Source organism: Triplophysa dalaica, chromosome 8 (genome assembly GCF_015846415.1).
Source record: "Triplophysa dalaica isolate WHDGS20190420 chromosome 8, ASM1584641v1, whole genome shotgun sequence".
Lineage (NCBI taxonomy): Eukaryota > Metazoa > Chordata > Actinopteri > Cypriniformes > Nemacheilidae > Triplophysa > Triplophysa dalaica.
In genome coordinates, this window is record NC_079549.1 from 23,436,942 (window position 1) to 23,450,949 (window position 14,008).

General features: G+C 38.3%; 1 protein-coding gene across 3 annotated transcripts in view; it reads right to left on the reverse strand.

Moving 5' to 3' along the window:
* The window catches only part of cobll1b (cordon-bleu WH2 repeat protein-like 1b), a 43,476-nt gene that overhangs the window by 23,141 nt on the left and 6,327 nt on the right, over window positions 1–14,008 (reverse strand). Inside the window, exon 1 of one of the 3 annotated variants that reach the window (XM_056754881.1) lies at window positions 4,533–4,636. The exons of the other annotated variants lie outside the window; for them this stretch is intronic. The gene's annotated coding sequence lies outside the window, so the exon portion shown is untranslated. Of the gene's footprint in view, window positions 1–4,532; window positions 4,637–14,008 lie in introns of those variants that run through there. 3 annotated transcript variants of the gene reach the window in all.

The window sequence follows — 14,008 nt, forward strand, 5'->3', positions numbered from 1 at the left end:
TGTCCAGCATTTCATGTTTTCAGGTTATTTAAACAGTGAACAGGTGATAATACTGTGTTCTTGTGGTTATCAGTTGTGTCTTACTTCAAATACCCATTCAAGCGGTCTGTAGATGTCTAAATGAAAATAAAATAAAAGACCTTTAATTGCAAGTCTCATTTTATGAATTTATTTTACCGTAGAAATATTTCATATACAAGTTACTTCAATGCATTAATACTATTTAGGAAGTTAAACTTTGCGTTTAAAGAACAACAAAAGAATCATTATTCTCAATTTACCCAGAAGCGTGCAGCTCTACATCACCGACGTGTTGGTTCTTGACTGGAAGAGTCTTTTCTTTTGACACATACTGTTCACTACATTTAAACTCAACTATCAGATGTACAGATTACTGTCATTAAACACACATCCTGAACAAACTACAGCATTCACAAAAACACACAAATAAACATGCTTTGTTCAGAGACAACACAAAAACCTGCTCCTACTCAGCATCTCAGTTTTTGCATTTAATTTAGAGCTGTCAACCGATTAATCACATCCAAAATAAAAGTTTGTGTTCACATAATATATGTCTGTGTACTGTGCTAGTTCATTTAGTGCAAACACATTCACACATGAATACTGTATATTTCATTAATTAATTAACGTTTATACATAATTTAATCATTGGTAAATATAAATAAAACAACATACATAATATGCATTTTCAGTCTTTTTTGCGGCACGACACACATTCACATTTAATCAGCGTATGTACAGTATATCTCTCACATCACACACATTGCGGTTATTCTTCATCACAAAAGTTTATAATCTGCATGCTTTTAAAAGTTTAGCTTGTTGAATCTTTCAAGCGTTTTGCCTCACAGACGTTCATCCGATGCGCGTGCACACAGAACATTTAGAAAACAAAGTTCTCTTTCGCGTCTTATTAGCTATTTAGCTGTAAAATGCCCACAAGATTATCACAAAAACAATCAAGGTTCACATAAAGACAGTGGGTTCAAAGGACCCCCAGTTAACTCCCGGTTAGTGTTTGGCTGGTGTCAAAAAATATGACAATTTATTATATTATATTTGATTTATGTTAACATTAATTTGTATTATGTTATTGTATAATAATCAGTGATTTGTTGAATTTGGTTGTATATTTATTTTATTTAAATTTCTCAATTCAAAATATTGGAGAGACAAGTTTAGCCAAACAGCGGTTCTTGTCAGTTTCTTTTGATTGTTACACGCAGTAACGTTTGTTTATGTTGTCACTTTGAAACCGTCTGTAAGTGAAGTTAACAGTGGATGTGTATTAGCATTAGCTCTTAAAGTGACAGTCACCTAATTAACCTGATGCTCTCTATTATAATAAGGCTATTTATCACCAAACACTTCACAGCAATACAGTTAAAATTGGGAAAGTGTGAATAATACAGTGCTCAAATTTAAACCTCATCTTTCACTGGTCTTAATAAAGGCTATCAAAATGTATCATAATAATTATCGATATTGAATGATATGAAACATTACATCGATGATACATTTTTCGACTGTATCGCCCGGACCTACACGAAACCAAATCAAACATGTGTGCCGGCAGCTTTCATTTTCAAACCACGAATACACACATCACTTCTGTAAACTGGCTGTTAGATTTAGAATGAATTGGTTTGTTGAAGTTTGACGGATCAATGTGTCTTGGCCTTTAAAGAACACAACACACATCTCCCGAAAGTCCTTCAGTCAATCACAACATTTTGAACCTCTTGAAGTTTATGTTTATTATGCGTCAGTCGTTCATCCAGCAGTGCATAAATGTGACATCTGTGGCTGAGACTACACCAAAGTCAATCTGGGCTCAGAAATTTACATTCTTTGCATCATTATGTCATTTTATCAAAATACTGATGTAACCGTGTGACTCGATGTCTTGAGAATGTCTGCATGGATAAGTTAATTCTTTAATAAGCCAAACCTACAATTTGATCATGTGAACAGCTGTGCGGATCACACCTAGAACTCTCTCATGCATGTCAAACACCTGCCTGCAGTTTACAAAAGAAATCTGACAACATGTGCAGCTAATTTCTGTCTCCAAAACAAGACCGTGCCAAAACATCAAAGCATCAATTTTCTGCACAGGATGTTGTGATCATAACACTAATTAAACGGACGACATCAGTGTTACATGCACGCAGACACGTTTGGACTGGGCCGGATCATCCAGTCCCCAAACTGATCTGCTTCGACAAGAGGTTTAATCAAAACATCTGTGAAAAACAACTGATCTTGTGGCCAAGTGCTCATTCTCTCAACCAACTTCATCTTGGTGCGTCCTGGCACACTTAGACGCAGTGTTTTCTTAAAAACTTCAGAACAAATGTGGTCAAAGGTCCAAGGTGGTGTCGCATGGTCGTGACGTCATCACGCTGCGCTGTACTTTCGTTTACTACTGTATTTTATTACAACTGAAGGACGTTGAATCACTTAATGTACAGTAGACTAATGCTGTTTACATCCATCAAGATAGGCTTTGAGCACATAACTTGTTAGTGGTCCTTTAATCATCCCAAATCTAAACATCAGGGCGAGAGATATACCAAAGTCTGTTTACGGAAGTCATTCCACTCGGCGGCCATGTTTGCAATTGCAACGCCTCGGGGGTTTTCAAAAAGCCGCTGGGGAAAATCACCATTAAACAGCTTATTTCTGATCAATAATAAAGCATGACTTAACCGTTTCATAACTTTGGTTTGCTAAGCATAAATTGCGCTAAAAATCACGTGTACGAGGTCGCCTCATCTACTGTTGCTGCGAATAGACAGTCAAGCGCTTCGCAAGAGCCCCGCCCCAGAGAATCATCAGTATTTACTTATTGACGATTGGCTTGTTTTACCAGAAGGCTGGACTTCCTTTGCCATATTGAGCGTGGCATTTCTCGCCATTCATTGTAAGGTGAATCTTGTTCATATTAATATCTTTGGATACACTTTCCCTGACGTACTGTATGTAAAGTTTTTATACTGTTGTTTTCTTTGCATATGGTTAAACTTTAAATGATTTCATCTTCCCAAATTTAACAGTGTATTAATTAATAAACATTTTTGCCATTGCTCCAAGTCCAGAATAATAACGAAGGTCATTTTTTTCCGCAATATTTTTTTTAAATGTAAAATACATTTACAATATTTAAGAGCACGAAGAGTAAAGGATGTAAATGCTGCTTGAGGTAATGAAACAGAATTGTGAAATAAAAAATAAATAATTAAAAAGTGACAAATTGATTATCTGCTCCTGTGTCGCTTACTGTCGCCATTTTAATCATGACAAGTTATGTTTTGGGAAACTCGTGAGATGCCTACTGATGCCATTTTTTGTCACATAATCCTAATTTTTAACAATATTCAATATTTGCAATATTCTGCCATTTTATATCTTTTATATCCTCATCTCATCTAAAAATCCATATATTGCCCAGATGTCATTTATATTCAATTATAATTGCCACGTTAAACTGAAACTACGAGAAAGAGTACGAGAAAACACAGACACAAATATTTCATTCCCTTGAGAATGAAATCTTGTCTGACTTTTGTGGGTTAACCAGGCGTATCGTGTCTTGTCCGTCACCTTTATTAAAGGCCGTGTGGTCTTGTGGGCGGCGGTGGGCCGGCTACTATACACTAATCAATGTTTACATGACTTACACAGCAAGAAAACTTGCGTTATTAAAGCGCTCGCAACCACCGCAGCTGGAGGGAAAACATTAATATGTATTATATTGGGAAGCTACAATATCTAGAAGACGTTTGGGGGGGTCACTGGAATTCCACGCATTCCAGCTCGCATTATTGCAGCTGCCGTGGGAGGCGCCTTCCCGGGAGCGACAGTTGTGCCGCTGGACGGAATTTCAATTCCCGAAACATGTCAACTGTTGCCTCTGGATTGTTGGGAGAGAGTTTTAAAAGCATGCTGAGTGAATGTGGGACAATCACATCAAAGCCGAGCGAGATCCTACAGGGGTATTGTGTGCTATTGCTGGAATTGACCCTTTGGGAAAAGGTGGGTAAACATCTTAAGAACTGAACAATATCCGAAATACACCTTCCTGCTCCGTGCCCGACTCCACCCGGGATATTTTAAGACCGCAGTTAAACAATGCACCGCTGTTTGAAGGAAAACACACAGAAATCATTGTTTCACATTTCACTTTTATCCTAACGCTCTTCGTATTTAGTCTTGTACAGACAAACTCTCAAAACACCCACGGTGTGATTCTTGAAAACACCTGCCGGATGACTTCTTTTCCAGGTAAAAGGTGCAATGAAAACAAACACATAACGTACCGCCGTGTGACTGGTTTAAACGCGTGTAAACATGGCAGAATAAACTGAGTCACTTATGAACTTGCACCGACAAGATCGACTCTGCAAACATTCAGTGCCGTAGAGTTACCTGGCCCACAGGTACAACACAAGAAGGCTCTCATCAAAACCAGATTCAGATACTATTGTTTCCATTTGATTTCTTACCTCGTAGGCTGTGCTGTGAAAATCCTCTTTTTAGATAGGTGACATATTCCAATAATCCACACAGTCAGAGAGAGAGAGAAAGACTGGAATAGAGCAAGTCTGTACTCAAGTGGCAGGCCTACCTTAATGGCACACCCCTTTCTAATGACATCACAGATTATCTATGCCTCCCACCCTGGCGTAAGGCACCAGTATGCCTTGTCAGAAATTTAGAGAACCCCCAACACCACCGCTGTGTGTGTGTGTGTGTGTGTGTGTGTGTGTGTGTGTGTTTGTGTGTGCGTCTGTGCGTACATGTGTGTGTGAGAGAGTGTGTGTCTTTCAGCTGATTGTGGTCATACTGCCAATTGTTTAATAAATATAAATATATTAATATAGTATATAAGTATATAATAACTGTTGTATATATTATAAAATTATGTTAACTCTGTTTCAGCATGAATATATACGAACTCAAACAACCTCTAGAACAAATTATATGTGCAAACTTAACTGTTTATACCAACAAAGGCAAAATTCCACAGCAATTGCTTTTTCTATAATCTTCAAACTACTTAAAAATGTAAAACTGAAACTGAGAGCTTAGTGAATTCAGGGGCGTGTGAGATAAACATCCCAGTATCACTCGATTTAGCATGAAGTACTTGATCTTTCGCTGTTGACTGACCTGTTGAAACAGCATTGATTGTGTTTCTAATATAATCAAGTCTTATCACTTCAGCTGTGTCTGTGTTGCATTCATCATTCTCCACCCATGCAAACATACGGCAGGCCGGACGCAAGAGCACATATTCAAGCTTCAAAGTGATTTTTGAATTATTTTTTTTCATCAGTCTTTTCATTCTGTCAGTCTTTCACATTGCTGTTGGATGACTTTGTCACTCCTGAGGTTTGATTAAATGAAAATGTGGAATGTCTCTAAATATTTGCCTTTTCAGCCAAAATTTTAAAACAAGATTTTATTAATTCAAGCTTCAAAAAATGTAGCAAATGAATCAAAGTTTCTTTTTATTATACATTTTTTAAGTATTTTTTTTTAAAGTGACAGAGTTGCTATGCTTTGAAGTCCCCGTGACCCGGAAGTTGTGTTCATTTTTACTTCAGTATTCTGACACATTCCTGAGTGAAGAGGAATTTCAAAGGAAAAATGAGTGGGCGTGGCTTGCGTTTTTCACTGTGAATCAATTGAATGTGTTGAAGCAGCAGTTCCGATGATTTTAAAATGAAACTGGCAGCAGACTGACAGCTGAAGGGGGAGGAGTTAAAGGATGCTCCGCCCAAGCCGTCTAGTTTGTGTCATCCGAGATAGATTGTTATTTCAGGGCGGAAGTACATTTTAAGATTTTAACTGAAGATTACGAGGGTACATGAAAATGACTCACATTGATAAGCTGTTTACTATAACTGTGCAATATTTCATTAAATAATAAGAATTGTCATTTTTAATTTCAACCAGGGATTCCCAAACTCTTCAGTTAACGACGGTGAACTAAAATGATGAAAAGCATAAAAACGCTTAATAATAAAATAAAACTTACATGCTCAAGGGCGAGTGTGACCGCACCTTAAATCCGTTTCAAACAAACCCAGAGATGAGTGAAACAAAAGTATTTCTGCACATTCTTGCTCAGGCATGTCACGACCCAGAGGTTCAATTAAACCTGCTAACAGAACAACAACAACAACACGGCTCTTCTGCGCTGGCTGTCATCTCATGTTTGTCTGGGCTTTTCACTCCTCATGAGATCACGTCAATACAATCGAGTCACGGTTATGAGGTGATAACTGCCAAAAAATTATCGATTTAAAGGGCCAGTTCACTCAAAAATGAAAATTCTGTCATCATTTACTCACCCTTGGGGATGTTTAAAACATATAAACATTTCTTTGTTCTGTTAGCAACAAAGAAAGATATTTGTAAGACCGTTAGTATTCTCAGTACTGTGACATCGTCCACCACCACAGTAGGAAAAAAATGTTTTTGTTCTGTTGAACACAAAGTGAGGCATTTTGAAGAATTAAGAAAACAGTTCCAGGCCACCTTCCACGAATTTGTTGAATTTGTTCTACTATGGCAGTCAATGCTGTCACAGAATTGAAAATGACTAACATTCTTCCAAATATCTTTCTCAGTGTTCATGTGTTAATTTATGCACGTATGTAATTACATGAGGGTGATTGAACCATGACAGGATTTTCATTTTTGGGTGAACTATCACTTTATCACGAATGTTGTGAAGAACGTGTGTTTTCTGAGAATTTGAACCGAATTTTTTTGAATTAAAAAGGATGCAATAATGTTGGGTGACTCAGGAACCCTTCATACCGAGGACAATAACTATCAAGTGAAGTCCTTGATGTGAATGGGCCTTCACACTTTCTAAATCATTTAATTTGCTGTTAAGACACCAGATAATTAAATCGTGCTCCACGAATGCCTTTGATCAGGTGTGATGAGAAGAGTCACTCCTGACAGACACTGACTCACCGATCGTGCGCTAATACACTAAAACATCTTCAGCATTTTCCTTCAAAGAACATCTGTGATTCACACATCCGTCTTTCAGCTGGGTTCTTCTCTTTATCATGTGACTAGCTCACAAACAGAAGCCTGCGGAGGCGCTGAACCAGACCGTTGCGTAGGAAGAAACAGATTGTTTTGTTAAAACTGCAGATTTCACTTAATGAGATAAACTGGTTCATCCAAACAGTTCTTCTTCAGCCCAGCTGTCAGTTCCCGGTTTCCAACAGTGATTTGACAGACACGAGTCTGACTGTTTCATAAAGGACAGAAAACACAAAAGGGGCAGTCACTAATTTATAGGGTTTCATGATGTTTTGTGAAAACATCGGTTGGGGACCGAGGCGAAAAAACGATGCTAAACAAACGTAACTAATGAAACGCAATTAAGTTTTTAACCGTGCACTTAGGCGGATCAAGTAAAGAGTACAAAATGATTAAACATTCTGGTGTGAAAGGCATCTAACAAATATACATAAATAATAGGGCTGCACGATGAATCGAAAAGAAACCACATGTGATTTGGAGGATGGCTGCGATGTTTTATCAGTTTATTAGTGAAATACTGTTAAATGCAGCTGCATCCAAAAGCCAGAGGCCGCTCTCGCACAAATACTCCAATGCTCCATAGAAGAAGTGCTTTCCTGTAGCTCAGTAGTAAGAGCATTGTGGGTTGTGGTTTCGATCCCAGGGGATTGCAAATACCTATGTAAAATGTATAGGATAAAGCAATGTAAGTCGCCAAATGACTAAATGTAAATGTAAGTACCACACGTATAACCAGCAAATGACGTCTTCCTATCTGCATCTGGCATCTTTCGATCACTGTTTTTCAAACCTCCTCAGATACTTTCATGATAATAAAGTATATTTATAATGATGATGTTTGACGGGTGTTGCTTTTTTAAATGCACATTTTAAGCTAATCAAACGGGAAGTGCTTTCAGATGGAGCAGCATTTCCCACAGATCACAGAGCCGTGCTTGACGAACAAGATGCGCATAAAACATAACTGCAGCCTTTGCGATTTCACAATCGCGATAGCCACATCGATTTAATCACGATTCGTATGGGAATTGAGATTTATCGTGCAGCCCTAACTTGAGAGCAGTCGTGTGACAAGCCTTACGTGTGAATTATAGTCGTGCAAAACACCTACGCCGTTACACAGAGCTGCATACCCTACGGCGTAGCCAGACGTGCACCTCTCCAAAAATGTAACAATACGTCAACTCAACGCGGACCCTACGTGCACCACAAGCGCTGGGATTGGTCTGTTTGAACCCCTCCCTCAAAAAACGAAAAAAACTCTGCGATAGAGTCATGTTTACTCAAACGCATTTCCGAATGAATTATCTATGTAAAATATTTGTTCTTCTGTATTAAACATCTCAAATCTGCCTTCTCAAACGAGCTGCTTCTTCTTCGGCTCTTGTCTTGGTTACACAAGCAACACATGCAAGGACACTGACGCCTAGTGGTCGCTGCCTTTCGACGTGGTCAACGATATAGAAGTATAAATGAAACCGACATGTAGGCTACGGCATAGAGGCTACGCCGTAGGTCCTACGCAGAATTTGGGCTTTAATATTAAAAAAAGATCAACTTCTAAACACAATAAATTTGCGTTCACTCGCATAACCATGCTTTTAATAGTAAAATTGAAGTAATCGTGTGTTTTGGCAGATTGACTACCGAACGCTCCAACATGGCAGACGACATGACAAGTCTCTAATGAGGCATATACTACATATACATCTAGGATTAGAATATTTTATGATAAAAGGTTTACCTGCAGCTTCCTCTGAGAGGATAAAGAGCCTGAAACGATCTGGTGGATGGAGGGAGAGGCCCTACAAATTCCAGTCATATGCTTTCAAAGATTACTGCCTAAAAGTCAAAGAGTATTTGCATGCTCAAACCTGATTCCTGCCGAGGAGAACATGTCTGAATGAGACCTCGCTTCTGACTCAGTTTATGCACAACTATTTGAAGTTCGTATCATTGTTTGCGCAGTGGAAAGTTTAATTCAACATGAGCGTTAGAAAGGCAGGAAGACGTGACCTTGAGTTCCCATTTTACCGCGGCACGACAATTTCCTCAGCTTCACAATGAGTGTCACCAGATCTGCGAGATGGGGTTTGGTGATTTTCTCTCTTTATAATCGAGGCTTCCAGCACCCACACACCTCGCTGGAGACAGATGTTGATCTTGCCAGTTTTCCCTTGGCCTTATAAAAACAGTGGGAATGGTCAAAGCGCTCGCTGCTGACAGCTCCTCTCCGCAGATCTGTTGTATGGGTGTGACGGCTCTGAATGAGGGCATTATGTTGGCTATGTTTGGAAATTAGGCCGGAATTTCCACATACAACAACATAGGGCAAGAAAATCAAAAATAGCTTTATACATTACATACGTAGATACTGTATATTGACTAGATTCTCAGATGTTTCTGCACAACCGAAACAAAAGCATCAAAAGTAAACAAAAATGTCAAATCTACTCGTATGAAAACTGAAAATTAATTACATGACAAAGAAGTGAAACCATGCAACGATAAGCAAGAATATTGAATGTTTGGTTTGTAAAGTTCTCCTGGTCGTTTCATGCTTTGTCAGGCAATAATTCACCACACAAAACACATTGTGGTTGCCACAAATCACGTTTATCTTCACTGTTAATGAAAGTGGATTTAATGCAGTCTGGGTCATAATGGCTTTTCTTTTATCTTTACCATTGCGTAGGTTTCAAGGATAAGGCCATGTAAAGCTTTATTCGTGTTGGCGTCCAACCAACCATCTGGCTAACTCTTAAGCTACCAGACAAGTTTATGTGAAAAAAAAAGTATTCGACTGTATTTAACACTAGCGTTTGACATCAACATTTAACCGTAGTTATGAGCCTAGATGCATTTTATCATTTGCATTTATCATTATTGCAAATGCAAATGCACATTTGCATTCAGAACAGACCGGCATCTCAATGTCTTTTCCCAACCTCAAATGATCTGAGCTGTGCCGTCCACATTTAGAGTTCTGAAGTCTTACTGCACGCCAACAGTTATCTTACAGTCCTCTAAGTCTTCTAAAGTCTCCAAGTTTTAAAGATCGCGTATCAAAGGAAATTTTTGCCAATCTCATAGTAATCTTGAGTGCCTTTACAGTAGTATTGCTTACGTCGTATCTTTGAAGAGTATTTAGTTTGATCACATTTATATACAAGAGAGCTGAACGATTGTTTCCAGAAAAACACGAGCTGCTGTACACAGGCAGTGGGACGGAGCTATAGTACGAGCACACAACACATCATCACATTAATCCCTTTGTGTTTTTACATTATGCATGTACACACAGATTGTCGACAAAGAACAAACACATGACTTAGTTTGACTTACTGCGTATGGTTCACGTCCGTCATCTTTTAGATGATGATAAAATGACAGCCACACAAAATGGGTGGGACGTGAGATGAAGAAATGACTCCGATTGGTCAGAAGTGTTTGACAGACAGGCCGGGTCACTGCAGGAGGTTGGGGGGATTATTCCCCGAGGAAAGACAAAACACAGAACCGCAGTTGCAGCTGGTAATATGGTAAGCGGGGTCACTCACAGTAAACACAAGCTGTTTAGAGAAGTTCTGGAAAGGACATTACTCTGAAAAGCATTATGGGATGGGAAGATATAGAAAGAGAAAGATGAAGGGGAGTGAGACTGGGGCAAAATAGAGAAGAAGAAAAATACAGTGTCTGGACATGAATTTACTTCCTCTTTGCATCCCATTTATTTTGTGTTAAACTATACAACATATGTATGACACATACTCTAAAAATCAACAAAACACGGTTTTCAAATACCATCTTAAATAATAGGCAATTTCCGAAAGTTGGTGTCACCGTTGATACACGGTGTCCACCCGCCAACCGATTACATCACTTGTCCACCACGGCACCGACACCCAGCATCACATTGAATTTTTATAGCAATAAATCAGTTACTTTAGTTAAAGACCAAACAGTGTCACAGCAAAGATCAGCAGCAGGAGTTAGATTTTATTCATCATGTGAGGAGAGTGAAGTGTTGACTAACAAGTCGACGGAGAATGCTTTTCTGTCAATGAACATGTAGTTCAAGTCGGTGCTTTGCCATTAATTGAACATAATATTTTTTCCGACGTTAAGGTTTTTATTATTAATTTCATATTTTTGCTTAGTGTGTGCAGTGGTTATTCGTCTTGTGAGGTTTGTGTTTAACAGAAGCAAATGTCATTGTACTTTCTTGTACTTTTGTGTGCTTTTATTAAGAAAGTTGTTGAGCCCACCATTGATTTAAGCAATTGCCGTTCCCGAATTGATGCGAATTCAAAACCGAAAGTAAAATGCGTCATGCGCATCTTCGACCACCCCACAGCAAACCCCTGTGTCACCGGTACTACTGGTGTTTTTACACGTCTATTAACCGGTTTGGAAAATGTCATCACGGCCTTTCCCTGTTACATTTAATAAAGAACAACCTGAGAAGATAAATATTCTTTGGTGTAGTTAATATTTACTCAGTAGGGACATGTCAAAAAAGGCAATCATTGTTCATAGATAATTGGTACTTTTTGTGCAGGATAAAAACCAACAGGGCCAAGAAAATCATCAATTTCAATATATTATAAATAAAGATATCTTCTATCAACGTGTGTTTTTAGGGAAACCACTAAAGACTCAGAATCTCAAAAGGTAGCTAATGGGACATAGACATGAAAGGTAAGAAAGTTTAAGAGAATCGTAAAACATTTACGGCCCACACTAAAGCAGCCTTCCCATGACCAGTGCCGAAGGACAAGATCAGTATAGGACAGAGAGTCAGTACACTAGATTCAGAACACTCCGGGTGATCCAGATGTGACCCGCGAACGCCCCCATACTGTAAAGGTCATGTAGAAGGTCAGTGTACTGGTCGATGAACTCTCACTCTACCATTTCACCCACAAGACTCCCCGGGTCACAAATGTTCTGACCTCGACATTCCCACCACAGAAAACAGAGATACGGAAAAACAAGGCCAGCTAAAATCTTGTTCTCTACAGACTGGTCAAAACATCTGCCAGGCATTTAGATAAGCGATGCTGAAGAGAAACGTTTCAAATCCCACACTCGCAAGAATGTTTTGTACCATTAACAAGATAAGTCATCAGAATTAAACGATCAGCTTACCGACAGGGCAGTGAAATTCAAATCCACTTTGCCCAATAATGGTGTTGCCTGCCGAGTTGGAATACACAGGGTTGACACATTTGCGAGTTTCCCCTTTATTAGCTCGAGAGCATTTACATAAAAGTCAAGGGAGATAAGTATTTCTCCTGGAGTCATAATTAAATCTTTTACACTACGTCCTTTCTTCAGAAACAAAGAGACATTGTTTACAGATAACACATTTGCCAGAGATACACCAGCTCGAGTTTTCCATCCACAGCCAATTAAACACAGTAGCATCCAAAAGTCACCAGACGCTTCTTGACTTCAGAAGTCTAAAATTTATATCTGCGTCAGTGTTTTAATGCATTCACTGCTGTGCCATCCGTATAATTCTAGTTCCATATTCATAACATGGACGTATGTCCGTGTGGCTCCCTCTGCTGAGTCTTCGTTCCTTTCCAAATTCATTTTTCATCAACTTATAACATCTCAGGAAGCCTCTACTTTGACTTTATCGAGTTAACACTTCCTGTCTGAACAGGATGTGGAACATATCAAAGGGCTTGTCTCTATATGTAATAATATACACTACAACTCAAATTATAATCATATAAATGTTATTGTACATGTTAATTTTTTCAAAGTCAATTTGTTTAAAAATTTTTTTTATAAAAATGACTTGTGCCGAATAAGGAGGAAAAATCATCCAATAAGAGTTCAGAATAGATGTGCACTGTTTTAAAAAGCATTTAATGGTTAGGCATCGAGATTCTGCTTGATAATAATAAAAATGATATGTAATTCATATAAAAGGAAACCACTGTAAATAGTCAAATAAAAGTTTTGATTTATTGGGATTTTATTTGCATCACAACATAATTCCCAGTTACATTTGTGCCATTATATGGTGAGTTCAGTACTTGTGGAAAAAAGTAAATAAATATAATATAGAATAAGCAAGTGACTAAACTTTTTAAAGGATATATGTAAAAACTGATTAAAAGGAACAAAACCTTTTTTAAGGTTTTTAAGAAACTTTTATTATTAAGCATTACAAAATGTCTTGACATCTAAACTTAATCTCACAGCTGTTGTATGCTTCAATTAAAATTACATCAAAGATTTGACAAAATTCAATGTGTTCACAGCGAATCTGTAATGAAATGTGATAAAAGAAACCACGACAAAACACAGTCAGAAACATCAAGACAAAGAAGTTTGACAGCAGATGTCCAGTTCTGTGTGTCCCGTCCAGTTCAACTGTCCGAAACTGAGTAACTTTGATTCATAATCGATACGACAGCTGGATGTTAATATGCTTAAAGTTTCCCAGAAAAATGACAACGAGGGGAAAATCTGGATTTTCATGTGCCGAACAAAACAAAATACCATGATATCATATTAAAAAGATCTTTAGATGTGGTAATAGGTTTCGGTTTTAATATTCCTAAGAAAAGTTGTCCAAATGCTGGGGTGCTATGAATTCCAGGAGGATGTTGCTAGGCGATAGCGATTGTGTTCCAGTTGGTTGCTAGGGAGTTGTTAAGGTGCTCTGTGTGGTTTTGTACTGGGCCAAGTCAACAAGGTTTGTTAAAATCAAAACAATTGTAATGCTTTGGCAAACACCAAGCCAACCACCAAATACTTTGTGATTCTGTGACACCATACAACTTAACTGCAAATTGTTAAAACCATTTTCTCCGAATCACTATGACGAATCTCGGACCAGCTGCCAAGAAATGAACCCATCAAATTAATCCTCAAACGTCGCTTA